Genomic DNA, 20,116 nt, shown 5'->3' on the forward strand with positions numbered 1-20,116 from the left:
GTATACAATATTAAATGCAGTATGAAATTGTATTTAAAAGTGATAGGAGGTTCATGTTATACTTGCCTTCCTCGTACTCTCCCGGCTGCTGCTCGAAGTGCTCGGAAGACGGCTGCTCCTGGTACTGCTCCAAAGGCTCCGCGTCTACTCACGATCATCAAACATAGCCCACACATACACACATGCATAACAAGAACAAACTATAAGAAAACAGTACACCAATCCAACAGAACAGCACATGAAACTAGCCTAGAACTAATCTACGCGTTACAACGATCGCGTGGATATAAAGAACGCTTAAAACGGAGCTAAAACGTGAAAACTGCGCTTAAAACAGGATCCAGGGACCTAATTGTAAGAAAAACAGGACTTCCAGGGGCTTCTGGACAAAAACCGAGGACTAAAACGTAATTAAAGCCTAGATTCAGGGGCTAGCACGTGAAAAGGCATGGCTTGGACGGCGGGTTCAAATTCCAGAGAAGCCAGGGGCCTAAAAGCATAAAACAGGACCTATCCGTAATTTCTTTTGAACTACACGCGGACCGCGGGTTAATTCCCCAAAAAGGCGAGGGCTCTTTAGCAAAAAGACGTGACTGAAGCGGTAAGATCTGTTCTGGGCCCTCGGATCTTGATCGTGCGGCTGAGATTAGATTCACTAATCGAAGGGGTACGCGTGACTCTCGACCGTCAGATCCAAATCCGACGCTCCTGGCCTATACTTAAACGGATCTAATCTAGACCACCTAATCCAGATCTGACGGCTCCGATTCATCCTTACCCCGAACCGGTACGCCCGCTTTAGATCCATTGGATCTCGATCCTACGGTTCGGATCTAAGCTACCCTCGATCTAATCTTGCCCACCCATCCCGGGATCGCACGGCTCAGGACGAACGGCGCACAGGACGGCGGAGGGGGGTCACCGGAGTTCCTTCCCGCGGCGGCGCTTTGCCGGCGTAGGCCGATATCGGCCGTCCGACCTCGATTCGGGATGGGGCTTGGCCGGGGAGAGGGAGTGGGCGACGGTGAACCCGTCTGGGCGGTTAGCGCGACGGATTGGGGTCGGACCGAGGCTCCCCACGGTGGAGTGCGGCACGGGACATGGCGGCGCGGGGAACGCGCTTACGCGGAGGGAGAGGGGAAGGGAAAAGGGGCTCGGCAGGAGCCTTACCACGCCTGGAAGCTGCGACGACGGCCTGCGGGGAGGGATTGGCGGCGCAGAGGTGGGATTGCGGCGGCGCGGGGCTCGGCTGATGGCGGCACTGTCCTCGGGCCGAGCTGCGGCACGGTGGCGCTAGAGCACAGAGGGGAGGTGGGGGAGGTGGATGCGGCTGAGGAGGAACGCGAGAGAGAGGCCGCGGCTAAGAAGGGGGAGGGGACAGTCCTCGGCGTGCGGATCACGGCCACGGATCCCGTGCCTTCCGCGGTTCGTTGCGGCTCGGCCTTACCCAGGTGCTGCGGGACTTCTAGAAGAGAGAGGAGGCTCGGGCGATGACCAGTGGGGCCGCGCGAGCGAGGGGAGGGGAGCTCCAGGGTGCGGCGGGGCGGCCCACGGTCAGCGGCAGGGCGGCCGGACCGGCGAGGGGAAAAACAGAGGAGGGGGAAATCGGGCGCTGGGAGGAAGGGGAAGGGAAGGCGCCGACAGGTGGGCCCGGAGTGGCAGCGAGAGGGAGAAGGAAGAGAGCGCGGGGCTGAGGGGGAAACGGGCCGGCTGCCGGGCCGTGCGGGGAGAGTAGGAGAGAAAAGAGGAGGGCCCGAGGGAGGAAGTGGGCCAGGAAAGAAGAGAGGGAGAGAGAGCCCGCGGGTGAGGGAGAGGAGAGGGAAAAAGGGGAATTGGGCTGGGCCAAGGGTTTGGGGTTGGGCTGCTTTCTTTTCTCTTTCTTTTTCTACACTCTAACCATTTAAACAAAGCCATTTGAATTCAAATAAGTTTGAATTCAAACCCAACACAATTAAAATAATGCACCAGCATGAATGCACAATCAGGTGGATCTTATGATTAATTTTATTTTCTTGCGTCATAAAATTACTTTAAATGCGATATAAATTAAGTAAAAGACTGGAAAATTTATTTAAACTCAAATAAATTCATTAAAAATAGGGAAAATTTACCTTAGGGTGTTACAAACCTACCCCCCTTACAGGAATCTCGTCCCGAGATTCAGATAGGTTAGCTAGCAAAGAGGTCGGGATATGTCTTCCTCAGCTCGTCTTCTCGCTCCCAAGTAGCCTCATCCTCCGTATGATGACTCCACTGAACACGGCACATCTTGATCTTCTTGTTTCTAGTAATTCTCTCAGATGTCTCCAGAATCTTCACCGGATGCTCAATATAGGTCAGATCCTCCTGCACATCCAACCCTTCTATCGGTGCTTGTTCTTCTGGTACTCTCAAGCACTTCTTCAGCTGCGATACGTGAAACACATCGTGAACTCCTGAGAGATTGAGTGGCAACTCCAGTCGATATGCCACCTCACCTTTCCGTTCCAACACCTTGAACGGACCAATGTACCGAGGAGCTAGCTTCCCTCGTACATTAAACCTGCGGATTCCTCTCATCGGCGAGACCTTCAGATATACATGATCACCCACTGCAAAGGTCAAATCTCGACGACGCACATCCGCATAACTCTTCTGACGAGTCTGAGCGACCCTCAGATTCTCTCGCACCTGCTGTACCAACTGTTCTGCCTCTTCAACAATATCTGGGCCAAATACCTGCCTCTCGCCAATCTGATCCCAATACAATGGAGTCCTGCACTTCCGACCATACAGAGCCTCAAACGGGGATTTCTTCAGACTGGCCTGATAACTGTTATTATAAGAAAACTCTGCATACGGCAGGCATTTATCCCAGCTGGTACCATACTGAATAGCACAGGCTCGAAGCATATCCTCCAACACTTGGTTGGTTCTCTCTGTCTGCCCATCTGTCTGAGGATGATAAGCAGTACTGAAGCGCAGCTTCGTATCCAACGAATCGTGCAACTGCTCCCAGAACCGTGAAGTGAACTGAGATCCTCGATCAGATATAATCTTCTTAGGAACACCATGCAGACAGACAATCCTGGAGATGTACAACTCTGCGAGTCTAGCACCGGAGTAAGTAGTGTTCACCGGAATAAAATGAGCAACCTTCGTCAACCGGTCCACTACTACCCATATGGAGTTGTACCCCTTCTGAGTACGGGGCAAGCCAACAATGAAGTCCATAGTGATTTCCTCCCATTTCCACTCTGGAATCTTCAACGGCTGCAATAATCCTGCTGGCCTCTGATGTTCTGCCTTGACACGCTGACAAGTATCACAGATAGCCACGTACTCCGCAACGGAACGCTTCATTCCGGACCACCAGAATCGTTCCTTTAGGTCGTAATACATCTTCGTGCTGCCTGGATGGATAGAATATGCTGTATCATGAGCCTCACTCAGAATCAGCTTCCTGAGATCTGCTACGTCCGGCACACATATACGACCCTTGTACCATAAGGTACCCTGCTCATCCTCTCTGAAATGAGGAGCCTTGCCAATCTTGAGCAACTCGCGAATCTCCTGCAGCTTCTGATCTTCCTTCTGATGCTGCCTGATCTCAGCCTCTAGAGTGGGTTCCGCCTCGAACGATGTACCCGAGGTGTGATGCAAGAAACCCAGACTCAACTGCTCAAACTCCTCGCATAACTCCTGAGGCATCTGAGAAGCCACGGCCATGTTAACATAGCTCTTCCTGCTCAGAGCATCTGCTACAACATTGGCCTTGCCCGGATGATAGTGGATCTCTAGGTCATAATCCTTGACCAACTCTAGCCATCTTCTCTGCCGCATGTTCAGCTCACTCTGAGTGAAAATATACTTGAGACTCTTGTGATCGGTGTAAATATCACACCTCTGCCCAAACAAGTAATGCCTCCATATCTTCAGAGCATGCACAACTGTGGCTAACTCCAGATCATGAGTGGGATAATTCAGCTCGTGCCGGCGTAACTGCCGCGAGGCATAAGCTATCACTCTGTCTTCCTGCATCAGGACGCAACCAAGACCATCTCTCGAAGCATCACAATACACTGTGAACCTCTTGCTCTGGTCTGGCAGAGTAAGGACTGGCGCAGTGGTCAACTTTTTCTTCAACTCCTCGAAGGCCTTCTGACGCTCATCAGTCCAAGAAAAACTCACATCCTTCTCTAGCAAGGAAGTCAAAGGCTTCGCAATCTTAGAGAAATTCTCAATGAATCTCCGATAATAACCTGCTAAGCCCAGAAAAGAGCGAACTTCCTTCACCGTCTGTGGTACAACCCAGTCAAGCACATCCTTCACCTTTCCGGGGTCCACAGCGATACCTCCCTTAGAGATAACATGACCGAGGAATGGAACCTCGTCAATCCAGAACTCGCACTTACTGAGCTTGGCATACAGCTTGTGCTCTCTGAGCCTCTGCAACACAAGCCTCAGGTGCTTCTCATGCTCCGCTTCTGACTTGGAATATATCAGGATATCATCAATAAATATCACCACAAAGGTGTCCAGATAATCCATGAAAACCTTGTTCATCAAATGCATGAAGAAAGCCGGAGCATTAGTCAAGCCGAAGGACATGACCGTATACTCGTATAACCCATACTTGCAGGTGAATGCCGTCTTCTGAATATCCTCAGGACGAATTTTCAACTGATGATAACCCGAACGCAGATCAATCTTCGAAAATACACAAGCACCCTGAAGCTGATCAAAGAGATCCTCAATACGGGGCAATGGATGCTTGTTCTTGATAGTGACTGCATTCAGATCCCGATAATCGACGCACATCCTCTTCGCGCCATCCTTCTTCTCTACAAGCAACACAGGAAAAGCCCAAGGAGAGAAACTGCGACGGATATAACCCTTGGCTAGCAACTCGTCGACAGTCTTCTTAACCTCCTCATGCTCGACAGGAGCCATACGATAGGGCCGCTTAGCAATAGGAGCCGTGCCAGGCAAGAGATCAATAGAAAACTCAATATCGCGATCAGGCGGCATACCTGGCAAATCATCCGGAAAGACATCCGGGAATTCAGACACCACGCGAATACCATCCGTGGGTCTAGCCTCCATCTGATGAAGAAATCCAGAAGGCTCCGTAGCACCAACAGTGACCTCCTGACCATCTGGTGCTGACAGAAGAACTGTCCTCTGAGCACAATCTATCCGGACTCCCCACTTAGCAAGAGTCTCCATCCCGAGGATCACATCAATACCCTTGGTGTCTAGCACCATCAGATTCGCACTGAAATCTACCCCCCTTATGGCCACACTGACTCTGGGACAGAAAACATGAGACCTCAACTGTCCCCCGGTGAAGATACTAGCATGCACCTCTTTAATGTGCTAGTAGGAATACCATGATGCTCAACAAAAGACTGGGTGATGAAAGAATGTGTAGCACCAGTATCAAAAAGCACTGTAGCAGGATGGGCATTAACCATGAACGTACCAATAACCACGTTGGGAGCCTCGGCTGCTGACTCGGCCGTCACGTGGTTCACCCTGCCCTGAGCTGGAGCCTTGGGCGGTGCTGCACGCCCCTGCTGTCCTGCCTGCGCCTTCCGAGGGCAGACGTTGGCGTAGTGCCCTGGCTCGCCGCAGTGGAAGCACACTCGAGGAAGTGCCGCGGCCTGCTGCCCAGGAGGAGGAGTGGGCGCTCCCTGCCTCTGAGCTGGTGGGGCCGGAGGCGCTGGAAGCCTCTGACCCTGTCCCGCCTGCTGCTGCTGAGGACGAGGCGGGAACTGCTGCCGCTGCTGGTACTGCTGGGGCGGCCTCTGCTGCTGCTGCTGCGGAGGGTACTGGTAGCGGGGACGGGTGTTGCTGCCCGAAGAGGATGGAGCCATCTTCCTCTTCTTATCCTCAATCTCCCGGCGCTTGCGCTCGGTGTTGAGGGCAGCATCAACCAGCTGGTTGAAGTTGTCGAAGCGGTGGTTCAGCAGCGCATACTGGATGTGATCATCCAGCCCCTCCTTGAAGTACTCCTGCTTGTCGCTATCACGGGCGACGTCAGCAGGGGCGTAGCGAGCAAGCTGAAGGAAACGGTCACGATACTCCGTCACCGTCATCGATCCCTGAAATAACGAACACAGATAACAAGGATGGAAATCGCTCAACTGGTCAGGTTACAAAAGAAGTCAAGGATGGATCAAGCTCAAAAGGAATGGTAGGGAATTCCGTTAAATTTTACCTGCTTAAGAGCACGGAACTCCTTCTGCTTCATCTTCATGATGCCCTCAGGAATGTGATGGTTCCTGAAACGCTCACGGAACTGGTCCCACGTGAGAGCGTCACGATCCCGAGCTGGGTAGGACTCCCACCAGTCAAGAGCGGAGCCTCGCAGCTGCCCTGCTGCGTAAAGGACTCGCTCCCGGTCGTCGCACTGCGCAACAACCAACTGGCGCTCCACCGAACGAAGCCAGTCGTCCGCCTGGAGTGGGTCCGTGGCGTGAGAGAAGGTCGGCGGGTGACCTCTCAGGAAATCCGCACGCCTGTCACGGGGCTGAGGCGGCGGAGGAGGCGGTGGCTGAGCGTGGATCTGCTGTAGAGCCTGAACGGTGTTGTTCAGGGTAGCCATCATCTGCATCTGGAGCTGGAAGAACTGCTCCGGGGTCAGTGGTGGCGGCATCGGCAGCGGCTGACCAGTACCCTGGTTGTTCTGCTCCTGCTGGTCAGAACCGGAACCGGTGCGCCTAGTGTTCACCATCTGATTGCAACAAACGAAATTCATAAGGATAAGATATCGTGCAGCTGCGGAAACGAAACTTCGGAAGGATATGACAGAAAGAAAGGAATATAAGTTTTACCCCCAACGTTCTAACTAAATTTTATTATTTAGTTCAAGTTGGGTTAGGTCGATTTGCATGAACACGTTTAACTACTAGCCTATGCAATCAACCAAAAATCCAAATCAAGCATTTGCACAATAACAAACATTCAACATTCACAAATTAGTCGAGCTTTCCACACTACTCGACCAACACACTCGTTCTAGCGTATTTTATCAGGACAACCTAAACTTATAACTTATGAGATTAGGCGACTCAGGCCAACGTCTAAGGAAAACTCAAGCTATTTCTCAGAAAAGACAGGGGAAATAGCAACTCTAGGGCTTAAGACTCAAGGAATAGAAGCAGAAAAATGATGGTTGAAGATTTGCGGAGGCAAGGCAAGAGGAAAGAAGTCCTAAACTCGACCAATTCTATCTAGGCTTCGTCCTACAGTCGACACGGCTCTGATACCAATCTGTCACACCCGATTTATAAGAATATAAATCGAGCAATCATATATGCGCCAGGATCAAGTCACGCATATATGCAACAGATCATCAAGATATCACAACACATGTCACGAATAACATTAATATAAATCGTAAATGAATCATAAATGAATTATTTTATTACAACCGAATCAAGAATCGGTTCAAGAGTTGCGGAAGCGTAAAAGAGATACATGAAGAGCTGGGCGCCACAGGGACGTCGACTGGGAGACAAACACCTAGAAGTCGTCGAAGCCGCTGACGTAGTCCTCCACGTTGCCGGGCACTGAGCAGCAGTCGAAGATAGCCGAAACAGAACAGAAGAGTAGAGAGGCAAGTGTGAGTACAAACTCGTACTCAACAAGTATAACACGAGCATGAGGCTCTAGGGTTAGCTGACTCAACTGCATTAGCTTTTAGTCTTGGCAAAGTTTTATTAAAACTAATTACTACAAGTGGATGAATTACCATAAACCCAATTGCATAAGAATTAATCAATATTAATTAAGAACTACTGAGAACCATCCAAACCAAAACCACCCGGGGAAAATCGCCCTCGTCAAAGGTTGATAACCCCACTAATCAGACGGAGGATCTGGGCCGCTCATGACTGTGAGCACAGCTGATATATCAGTTTTACACTCTCGAGAGGTTGCACAACTTTACCCACAAGTCGTGAGCTACGCTAGTTGTTCATCACACTTCCTTAGGTGAGATGGCTAGCAAGCACACTACGAGACCGTTACAAAGAATCACGTTGGTAAGGTGTAACCGCTAAGGATTCTGGATCGACGACGATGGGGCCCACCTCCGGGGGTACAAGACACACAGCACAGACCAAGCCGGAGGAGCAGGGACCATTGAAGCTTACCACCCCTCTTGCCCACGCAGGTAAGTTACCCCCGAACCAAAATGACCTAATTAGTAAGTCAAGACCGTCCCATACCAGTCTTGTGGTTGCGCGGTTGTCCCAGGTTGTCGCTCTATGAACCGGTCCTTATGGAGAGTGGCCAACCAAGCACTAAGCACCGTGCTGGCCCCCTAAACCATGTTTCTAACAAAAACATCTTTTAAGGACGCACAAACCACTCAAGCACACAGCACAGAGGGTCGGCTCCAGAATTAAGTTGCATAAGACCATTAGTCAAATTAATTAAAAAGGACCAAGGTTTGTTATAGCGCAGCAACCTAGCACAACTAACCAAAATGCAACCCAAAGGATATATATAAGGATATAAAAGTGGCTAGGAAGTCCTTATAGGTATACAATATTAAATGCAGTATGAAATTGTATTTAAAAGTGATAGGAGGTTCATGTTATACTTGCCTTCCTCGTACTCTCCCGGCTGCTGCTCGAAGTGCTCGGAAGACGGCTGCTCCTGGTACTGCTCCAAAGGCTCCGCGTCTACTCACGATCATCAAACATAGCCCACACATACACACATGCATAACAAGAACAAACTATAAGAAAACAGTACACCAATCCAACAGAACAGCACATGAAACTAGCCTAGAACTAATCTACGCGTTACAACGATCGCGTGGATATAAAGAACGCTTAAAACGGAGCTAAAACGTGAAAACTGCGCTTAAAACAGGATCCAGGGACCTAATTGTAAGAAAAACAGGACTTCCAGGGGCTTCTGGACAAAAACCGAGGACTAAAACGTAATTAAAGCCTAGATTCAGGGGCTAGCACGTGAAAAGGCATGGCTTGGACGGCGGGTTCAAATTCCAGAGAAGCCAGGGGCCTAAAAGCATAAAACAGGACCTATCCGTAATTTCTTTTGAACTACACGCGGACCGCGGGTTAATTCCCCAAAAAGGCGAGGGCTCTTTAGCAAAAAGACGTGACTGAAGCGGTAAGATCTGTTCTGGGCCCTCGGATCTTGATCGTGCGGCTGAGATTAGATTCACTAATCGAAGGGGTACGCGTGACTCTCGACCGTCAGATCCAAATCCGACGCTCCTGGCCTATACTTAAACGGATCTAATCTAGACCACCTAATCCAGATCTGACGGCTCCGATTCATCCTTACCCCGAACCGGTACGCCCGCTTTAGATCCATTGGATCTCGATCCTACGGTTCGGATCTAAGCTACCCTCGATCTAATCTTGCCCACCCATCCCGGGATCGCACGGCTCAGGACGAACGGCGCACAGGACGGCGGAGGGGGGTCACCGGAGTTCCTTCCCGCGGCGGCGCTTTGCCGGCGTAGGCCGATATCGGCCGTCCGACCTCGATTCGGGATGGGGCTTGGCCGGGGAGAGGGAGTGGGCGACGGTGAACCCGTCTGGGCGGTTAGCGCGACGGATTGGGGTCGGACCGAGGCTCCCCACGGTGGAGTGCGGCACGGGACATGGCGGCGCGGGGAACGCGCTTACGCGGAGGGAGAGGGGAAGGGAAAAGGGGCTCGGCAGGAGCCTTACCACGCCTGGAAGCTGCGACGACGGCCTGCGGGGAGGGATTGGCGGCGCAGAGGTGGGATTGCGGCGGCGCGGGGCTCGGCTGATGGCGGCACTGTCCTCGGGCCGAGCTGCGGCACGGTGGCGCTAGAGCACAGAGGGGAGGTGGGGGAGGTGGATGCGGCTGAGGAGGAACGCGAGAGAGAGGCCGCGGCTAAGAAGGGGGAGGGGACAGTCCTCGGCGTGCGGATCACGGCCACGGATCCCGTGCCTTCCGCGGTTCGTTGCGGCTCGGCCTTACCCAGGTGCTGCGGGACTTCTAGAAGAGAGAGGAGGCTCGGGCGATGACCAGTGGGGCCGCGCGAGCGAGGGGAGGGGAGCTCCAGGGTGCGGCGGGGCGGCCCACGGTCAGCGGCAGGGCGGCCGGACCGGCGAGGGGAAAAACAGAGGAGGGGGAAATCGGGCGCTGGGAGGAAGGGGAAGGGAAGGCGCCGACAGGTGGGCCCGGAGTGGCAGCGAGAGGGAGAAGGAAGAGAGCGCGGGGCTGAGGGGGAAACGGGCCGGCTGCCGGGCCGTGCGGGGAGAGTAGGAGAGAAAAGAGGAGGGCCCGAGGGAGGAAGTGGGCCAGGAAAGAAGAGAGGGAGAGAGAGCCCGCGGGTGAGGGAGAGGAGAGGGAAAAAGGGGAATTGGGCTGGGCCAAGGGTTTGGGGTTGGGCTGCTTTCTTTTCGCTTTCTTTTTCTACACTCTAACCATTCAAACAAAGCCATTTGAATTCAAATAAGTTTGAATTCAAACCCAACACAATTAAAATAATGCACCAGCATGAATGCACAATCAGGTGGATCTTATGATTAATTTTATTTTCTTGCGTCATAAAATTACTTTAAATGCGATATAAATTAAGTAAAAGACTGGAAAATTTATTTAAACTCAAATAAATTCATTAAAAATAGGGAAAATTTACCTTAGGGTGTTACAGGCGGTGGCGATTTCTCACCGGAGACATTTTCCGCGGCGGCGCTTCGCCGGCTTTGGTCAATATCGGCCGTCCGACCTCGATTCTGGGTGGGGCTTGGCCGGGGAGGAAGCTAGCGGCACGCCTAATCTACCTAGAGGTTCGCTCGGGTACGGCACGGCGTCTAACTCCGATACGGCGGCAGACCTAAGCGCGCGCGGCGGCGCTTCGCCGTAACGGCGTTCCGCTCACGTGGCCAGCTCACAAGCCTCGGTGTCTACCTTAAGAGCAAGAGGAGGTTGGGGCAGTGCTCACCGGGGCACAAATTGGGCCATGCGGTCGTGTAGGGGATGCCGGCGCCAAGAACAAGCGGCGGCGCGCACGGGGTGCTCGTGGACAGGCCGAGGTAGTGCTCCTCCCGGCCTGCTGATCCACCAAGACAACATGTGCGGGTCCTGTGAAGGTGTAAAGGGGGTCAGCGGGGCCGGTGATGTGCCGGCGGTGAAGAATTCCGGCGAAGCAGAAATCTTACCGTGGGGACACTCTGGTGAAATTGGCCGGCCTGCCACGGCTAGGGGGGTTGGTGAGGCGTGGCCGTGAGTGTGGTGGGGCGGCGGAACTCCGGACCCTCTTGTCGAGCGGTGGGTGGCGCTGAGGCGGTGGGACGCGAGCGGCGCAGGGGCTCTGCCTCGGCGAGGCACAGGCGGGGCCGCTAGGGTTAGAAGCGGCCGCTACGGGGTGGAGAGCTGAGGTCGCAGGGGTCGGGGGTCCCACTTATAGGGCGGCGGCACCCTCGGCGTGCGGGCCTAGGCGCGGGTGGCGCGGAGATCTCGGCGGTGGTGCTGCACGGCCGTTGCGTTGGTGAAGAAAGGGAGCAGTGGAGGAAACGAAGGTGCTGACAAGCGGGGCCCGGTTGATAGAGGGAGAAAAGGAAAGAGGAGGGAGCGCTCGGGCTGGGCTGCGCTGAGGGGCTGAGGGATCTTGGCTCGGGCGCGGCCCACACGAGAGAAAAGAGGGAGAGTGGAGTGGGCTGTGGGGGAGAGGGCCGGCCCAATCGGGAGAGAGGAAAGTGGAGCAGACCGGGCTGCTGGGTTGGGCTGCCTTCCTTTCTTTCTTCTCCTTTCCTTTTTCTTTTCTACACTCAAACTATTCAAACCATTCTATTTGAATTCAAATAAATTTGAATTCAAACCCTATACACTCAACACAAATAAACAATGCTCCAGCATGAATGCACAAACAAGTTGATCCTATAATAAATTTTATTTTCTTGTGTCATAGAATTACTTTAAATGCAAGATAAAATTAGAGAAAGCCCTGGAAATTTTATTTGAGCCAAAATAAATTCATTAAAATTTGGGAAAATTACATTAGGGTGTTACAAACCTACCCCCCTTACAGGAATCTTGTCCCGAGATTCGAATAGGCTAGCTAGCAAAGAGATCGGGATATGTCTTCCTCAGCTCATCTTCTCGCTCCCAGGTAGCCTCATCTTCCGTGTGATGACTCCATTGAACCCGGCACATCTTGATCTTCTTGTTCCTGGTAACTCTCTCAGATGTCTCCAGAATCTTCACCGGATGCTCGGTGTAGGTGAGATCTTCCTGTACATCTAACCCTTCTATCGGTGCTTGCTCTTCTGGCACTCTCAAGCACTTCTTCAGCTGAGACACATGAAACACATCATGCACTCCTGTGAGGTTGGGAGGTAACTCCAAACGATATGCCACCTCACCTTTCCATTCCAACACCTTGAACGGACCAATGTATCTAGGGGCTAGCTTCCCTCTCACGTTAAACCTGCGGATTCCTCTCATCGGCGAGACCTTCAGATACACATGATCACCCACTGCAAAGGTCAGATCTCGACGACGAACATCCGCGTAACTCTTCTGACGAGTCTGGGCGACCCTCAGGTACTCTCGCACCTGCTGTACCAGCTGTTCTGGCTCCTCAACAATATCTGGACCAAACACCTGCCTCTCGCCAATCTGATCCCAATACAGCGGAGTCCTGCACTTCCGACCATACAGGGCCTCAAAAGGAGATTTCTTCAGACTGGCCTGATAGCTGTTGTTGTATGAAAACTCTGCATACAGCAGGCATTTATCCCAGCTGGTACCATACTGAATAGCGCAGGCTCCAAGCATATCCTCCAACACTTGGTTGGTTCTCTCTGTTTGCCCATCCGTCTGAGGATGATAAGCGGTACTGAAGCGCAGCTTCGTATCCAGCGAATCATGCAACTGCTCCCAGAACCGTGAAGTGAACTGAGATCCTCAGTCAGATACGATCTTCTTCGGAACTCCATGCAGACAGACGATCCTGGAGATGTACAAATTTGCGAGTCGAGCGCCGGAGTAAGTAGTGTTTACCGGAATGAAGTGGGCAACCTTCGTCAACCGATCCACTACTACCCATATGGAGTTGTACCCTTTCTGAGTACGGGGCAATCCAACAATGAAGTCCATAGTGATCTCCTCCCATTTCCACTCTGGAATCTTCAACGGCTGCAATAGACCTGCTGGTCTCTGATGCTCTGCCTTGACACGCTGACAAGTGTCACAAATAGCCACGTACTCCGCAACGGAACGCTTCATTCCATACCACCAGAATCGTTCCTTGAGGTCATAATACATCTTCGTGCTGCCTGGATGGATAGAATACGCTGTATCATGAGCCTCACTCAAGATCAGCTTCCTGAGATCCGCTACATCTGGCACGCATATCCGGCCCTTGTACCACAAGGTACCCTGATCATCCTCTCTGAAATGAGGTGCCTTGCCAATCTTGAGCAATTCTCGGATCTCCTGCAGCTTCCTATCTTCTTTCTGATGCTGCCTGATCTCTGCCTCTAGAGTGGGTTCTGCCTCGAATGATGTGCTCGAGGTGTGATGCAAGAAACCCAAACTCAACTGCTCAAACTCCGCGCATAACTCTTGGGGCATCTAAAAAGCCACGGCCATGTTAACATAGCTCTTCCTGCTCACAGCATCTGCTACAACATTGGCCTTGCCCTGATGATAGTGGATCTCCAGGTCATAATCTTTGACTAGTTCTAGCCATCTTCTCTGCCGCATGTTCAGCTCATTCTGAGTGAAAATATACTTGAGGCTCTTATGATCGGTGTAAATATCACACCTTTGCCCAAACAAGTAATGCCTCCATATTTTCAGAGCATGCACAACTGCGGCAAACTCCAGATCATGAGTGGGATAATTCAGCTCGTGCCGGCGCAACTGCCGCGAGGCATAAGCAATAACTCTGCCGTCCTGCATCAGGACGCAACCAAGACCATCCCTCGAAGCATCACAATACACTGTGAACCTCTTGCTCTGGTCTGGCAGAGTAAGGACTGGCGCCGTAGTCAACCTCTTCTTCAGCTCCTCAAAGGCCTTCTGACGCTCATCAGTCCAAGAGAAATCCACACCCTTCTCTAGCAAGGAAGTCAAAGGCTTCGCAATCTTGGAGATATTCTCAATGAACCTCCGATAATATCCTGCTAAGCCCAGGAAGGAGCGGACTTCCTTCACTGTCTGCGGTACCACCCAGTCAAGCACATCCTTCACCTTTCCGGGGTCCACAGCAATACCTCCCTTGGAGATGACATGACCAAGGAACGGAACCTCGTCAATCCAGAATTCGCACTTGCTGAGCTTGGCATACAGCTTGTGCTCTCTGAGCCTCTGCAACACAAGCCTCAGATGTTTCTCATGCTCTGCTTCTGACTTGGAATATACCAGGATATCATCAATTGATATCACCACAAAAGTGTCCAGATAATCCATGAAAACCTTGTTCATTAGATGCATGAAGAAAGCTGGAGCATTGGTCAAGCCAAAGGACATGACCGTATACTCGTATAGCCCATACTTGCAGGTGAATGCCGTCTTCTGGATATCCTCAGGATGAATCTTCAGCTGGTGATAACCCGAACGTAGATCAATCTTCAAGAATACACAAGCACCCTGAAGCTGATCAAAAAGATCCTCGATGCGAGGCAATGGATGCTTGTTCTTGATGGTGACGGCATTCAGATCCCGATAATCAACGCACATTCTCTTCGCTCCATCCTTCTTCTCTACAAGCAATACAGGAAAAGCCCAAGGAGAGAAACTACGACGGATATAGCCCTTGGCTAGCAACTCGTCGACAGTCTTCTTAACTTCCTCGTGCTCAACAGGTGCCATACGATAGGGCCGCTTAGCAATCGGAGCTATGCCAGGCAAGAGATCAATAGAAACCTCAATGTCGCGATCAGGCGGCATACCTGGCAAATCATCCGGAAATGCATCCGGGAATTCAGACACCATGCGAATACCATCCGTGGGTCTAGCCTCCATCTGACAAGGAATCCCAGAAGGCTCCGAAGCACTGACGGTGACCTCCTGTCCATCCGGTGCTGACAAGTGGACAGTCCTCTGAGCACAATCAATCTTGACACCCCATCTAACAAGGGTCTCCATTTCCAAGATCACATCGATATCCTTGGTGTCTAGCACCACCAGATTAGCACTGAACTCTACCCCCTTATGACAACACTGACTCTGGGACAGAAGATATGAGACCTCAACTGCCCTCCCGGTGAGGATACTAACATGCCCCTCTTCAGAGTGCTAGTATGAATGCCATGATACTCAACAAAAGATCGAGTAATGAAAGAATGCGTAGCACCGGTATCAAAAAGCACTGTAGCAGGGTGAGTATTGACCATGAACGTACCAATAACCACGTTGGGAGCCTCGGCCGCTGACTCGGCCGTCACGTGGTTCACCCTGCCCTGGGCTGGCGCCTTGGGCTGAGCTGGGCGCCCCTGCTGTCCCGACTGCGCCTTCCGAGGACAGACGTTGGCGTAGTGTCTCGGCTCGCCACAGTGAAAGCACACCCGTGGAAGTGCTGGAGCCTGCTGTCCGGCAGGAGGAGTGGGCACTCCCTGCCGCGGAGCTGGTGGAGCCGGTGGAGTAGAGCGTGCCGGAGGAGCTGGAAGCCTCTGGCCCTGTCCCGCCTGCTGCTGCTGCTGAGGACGGGGCGGGTACTGCTGCTGGCGCTGCTGGTACTGCTGGACCTGCCTCTGGTGCTGCTGCTGCTGCTGCGGGTACTGGTACCGAGGCCGGGTGTTGCTGCCAGACGCAGCAGGAGCCATCTTCCTCTTCTTGTCCTCAATCTCCCGGCGCTTGCGCTCGGTGTTGAGGGCAGCATCAACCAGCTGGTTGAAGTTGTCGAAGCGGTGGTTCATGAGTGCGTACTCCAGGTGGTCATCGAGTCCCTCCCTGAAGCGCTCTTGCTTATCGCCATCATTGGCGACCTCAGCGGGGGTGTAGCGAGCGAGCTGGAGGAAACGATCACGGTATTCGGTCACCATCATAGCTCCCTGAAATAATAACCACTGGAGCAAGAGAATGGAAATTACTCTGCATTTCTTAGGACAAGGGTGGGTTGAGCTCAAAAAAAAATTGCGGAAATATTTTATTCTAATTTACCTGCTTAAGCGCAAGGAACTCCTTGTGCTTCATCTTCATCACTCCAGCAGGGATGTGGTAGTTCCTGAAACGCTCCCGGAACTGGACCCAGGTGAAAGCGTCACGGTCCCGAGCTGGATAGGACTCCCACCAGTCAAGAGCTGAGCCTTGCAGCTGCCCTGCTGCGTACAGGACTCGCTCCCTGTCGTCGCACTGAGCGACATCCAACTGACGCTCCACTGAACGAAGCTAGCTGTCAGCCTGGAGTGGATCAGCTGCATGAGAGAACGTCGGCGGGTGACCCCTCAGAAAGTCCGCGCGCCGGTCACGGGGCTGCTGCGGTGGAGGAGGTGGCGGCTGAGCGTGGATCTGCTGCAGAGTCTGAACAGTGTTGTTCAGAGTGGCCATCATCTGCATCTGGAGCTGGAAGAACTGCTCCGGAGTCAGAGGTGGAGGCATCGGCAACGGCTTCTGCTGGCCGGTACTCTGGTTGTTCTGCCCTTGCTGGCCAGAACCGGTGCCGGTGCTCCTGGTGTTCACCATCTGTTTGCAGCAGAGCGAAATTCATAAGAGATAGATATTGTACAACTTCCGGAAAGAAAACTCTGACAGGATAAAATAGAGAAAAAAGGGTGTATGGTTTTGCCCCCAACGATCTAACTCAATTTAGGTTTGTATTAAAATCGATTTGCATAAGCAAGTTTAACTTCTAAACTATGCAATCAACCAAAAATCCAAATCAAACATTTTGCACAATCACAAACATTCAATATTCACACGTTAGCCGAGTTTATCACTCCACTCGACTAAAACAAACATGCGTTCTAGCGTATTTTTGCAAAGGCATCCTAGACTTATGAGGACAGTCAGAAAATTGCAGGCCACATCTGCTGGAATTATCAGACTAATTCTCGGAAAATGCAGAGAGGATTAGCAGAATCGAGGTTTAGAGCTCAAGGAATAGAAGCAGAAATGAAGGTTTGGTTTTTGCGGAAGCAAGGCAAGCGGAAGGAAATCCCTAAACTCGACCTTTTCTATCTAGGCTTCGTCCTACAGTCGACACGGCTCTGATACCAATTCTGTCACACCCGATTTATAAGAACATAAATCGAGCAATCATATATGCGCCAGGATCAAGTCACGCATATATACAACAGAATCATCAAGATATCACAACACGTATCTCGAAATAAAAGCGTATAAATTATAAATGAATATCTTTATTACACCTGAATCAAGAATCAGTTCACGGAGTGCGGAAGCATAAAATGAATACATGAAAAGCAGGGTGCCACAGGGACATCGGCTGGGAGACAACGCCTAGAAATTGTCGAGTCCGCTGATGTAGTCCTCCATGTCGCCGGGTACTGAGCAGCAGTCGAAGATGTCCCAGAGAGAACAGAAGAGTAGAGAAGGCAAGTGTGAGTACACAACTTGTACTCAACAAGTATAACACGGATTATGAGGCTCTAAGGTTAGCTGACTCAACTGTATTAGCTTTTAATCTTTGCAAATTTTATTAAAGCTAATTACTACAAGTGGATGAATTACCATAACCCAAGTTACATAATAATTAATCAAGATTATACATGAGACTACTGAAAACAAAGCCAAACCATCAAGGATAAACCCCACTAATCAGACGGAGGATCTAGGCCGCTCATGACTGTGAGCACAGCTGATATATCAGTTTTACACTCTCGAGAGGTTGCACAACTTTACCCACAAGTCGTGAGCTACGCTAGTTGTTCATCACACTTCCTTAGGTGAGATGACTAGTAAGCGCACTACGAGACCGTTGATCACGTTAGTAAGGCGTAACCGCTAAGGTTTCTGGATCAGCGATGATGGGACCCACCTCCGGGGGTACAAGCACACAGCACAGACCAAGCCCGAGGAGCAGGGACCATTGAAGCCTACCACCTCTTGCCCATGCAGGTAAGTTACTCCCGAACCAAAATGACCTAATTAATAAGTCTAGACCGTCCCATTCCAGTTTTGTGGTTGCGCGGTTGTCCCAGGTTGTCGCTCTGTGAACCGGTCCTTAGGGAGAGTGGCCAACCAAGCACTAAGCACCGTGCTGGCCCCCTAAACCATGTTTCTAACAAAACATATTTTAAGGAGACGTGAGCCGCTCAAGCACACAGCACGGAGGGCCACTCTCAGAATTAAGTTGCATATAACCATTATTCAAATTTAATTAAAAAGGACCAAGGTGTGTGAGAGCGCAGCACCTAGCACAACTAACAAAAATGCAACCCAAGGTATTTATATAAAGGATAAAGTGGCTAGGAGATCCTTATAGGCATACAGTATTAAAATGCAGTATAAAATTGTATTTAAAGATGATAGGATATTCATGTTATACTTGCCTTCCTCGAAGTTCTCCTGCTGCTGCTCAAAGGGCTCTGCAGAAAGGGGCTCCTGATACTCGTCCAAAGGCTCAGCGTCTACTCACGATCGCAACGCCACAACATGGTCCAGCACATACACATACATGCAAACAAGGACAAAAGATAAGAAACAGTACAACATTACAAAAAAACAGCACACTAAACTATGCTAGAACTGTTCTACGCGTTACAACGATTGCGTGAGCGTGAAAACCGCCTAAAACGGAGCTAAGACGTGAAATCTAGGGCTAAAACAAGATCCAGGGGCTTTTCTGCGAGAAAACAGAACTTCCAGGGGGTTCTGGACAAAAACCAGGGACCTAAACATAATTAAAGGCTAGACGTAGGGTCTAACATGCTAAAACCTTAGGGCTGGACGGGGGGTTCGATTTTGAAAAACTACAGGGGGCTGAACAAAAGAAACAGGACTAAAACGTAAATACTTTTGAATGGCATAGGACTGCGGGTTGATTCTTGAAAAGCGCAGGGGCTCTTTAACAAAATGGCCAGGCCGAACCGGTACGCTTTAATCTGGACGCTCGGATCTGGATGTGGCGGCTCGGAGCGAAACGTACGCGGGATCTAATCAAGGGCGCTGGTTGCAGATCGGACGGTCCGAGGCATTTGGGGGCACGGGCGGTGGCGATTTCTCACCGGAGACATTTTCCGCGGCGGCGCTTCGCCGGCTTTGGTCAATATCGGCCGTCCGACCTCGATTCTGGGTGGGGCTTGGCCGGGGAGGAAGCTAGCGGCACGCCTAATCTACCTAGAGGTTCGCTCGGGTACGGCACGGCGTCTAACTCCGATACGGCGGCAGACCTAAGCGCGCGCGGCGGCGCTTCGCCGTAACGGCGTTCCGCTCACGTGGCCAGCTCACAAGCCTCGGTGTCTACCTTAAGAGCAAGAGGAGGTTGGGGCAGTGCTCACCGGGGCACAAATTGGGCCATGCGGTCGTGTAGGGGATGCCGGCGCCAAGAACAAGCGGCGGCGCGCACGGGGTGCTCGTGGACAGGCCGAGGTAGTGCTCCTCCCGGCCTGCTGATCCACCAAGACAACACGTGCGGGTCCTGTGAAGGTGTAAAGGGGGTCAGCGGGGCCGGTGATGTGCCGGCGGTGAAGAATTCCGGCGAAGCAGAAATCTTACCGTGGGGACACTCTGGTGAAATTGGCCGGCCTGCCACGGCTAGGGGGGTTGGTGAGGCGTGGCCGTGAGTGTGGTGGGGCGGCGGAACTCCGGACCCTCTTGTTGAGCGGTGGGTGGCGCTGAGGCGGTGGGACGCGAGCGGCGCAGGGGCTCTGCCTCGGCGAGGCACAGGCGGGGCCGCTAGGGTTAGAAGCGGCCGCTACGGGGTGGAGAGCTGAGGTCGCAGGGGTCGGGGGTCCCACTTATAGGGCGGCGGCACCCTCGGCGTGCGGGCCTAGGCGCGGGTGGCGCGGAGATCCCGGCGGTGGTGCTGCACGGCCGTTGCGTTGGTGAAGAAAGGGAGCAGTGGAGGAAACGAAGGTGCTGACAAGCGGGGCCCGGTTGATAGAGGGAGAAAAGGAAAGAGGAGGGAGCGCTCGGGCTGGGCTGCGCTGAGGGGCTGAGGGATCTTGGCTCGGGCGCGGCCCACACGAGAGAAAAGAGGGAG

This window comes from Panicum hallii, chromosome 8 (assembly GCF_002211085.1).
Source record: "Panicum hallii strain FIL2 chromosome 8, PHallii_v3.1, whole genome shotgun sequence".
Taxonomy (NCBI): Eukaryota; Viridiplantae; Streptophyta; class Magnoliopsida; order Poales; family Poaceae; genus Panicum; species Panicum hallii.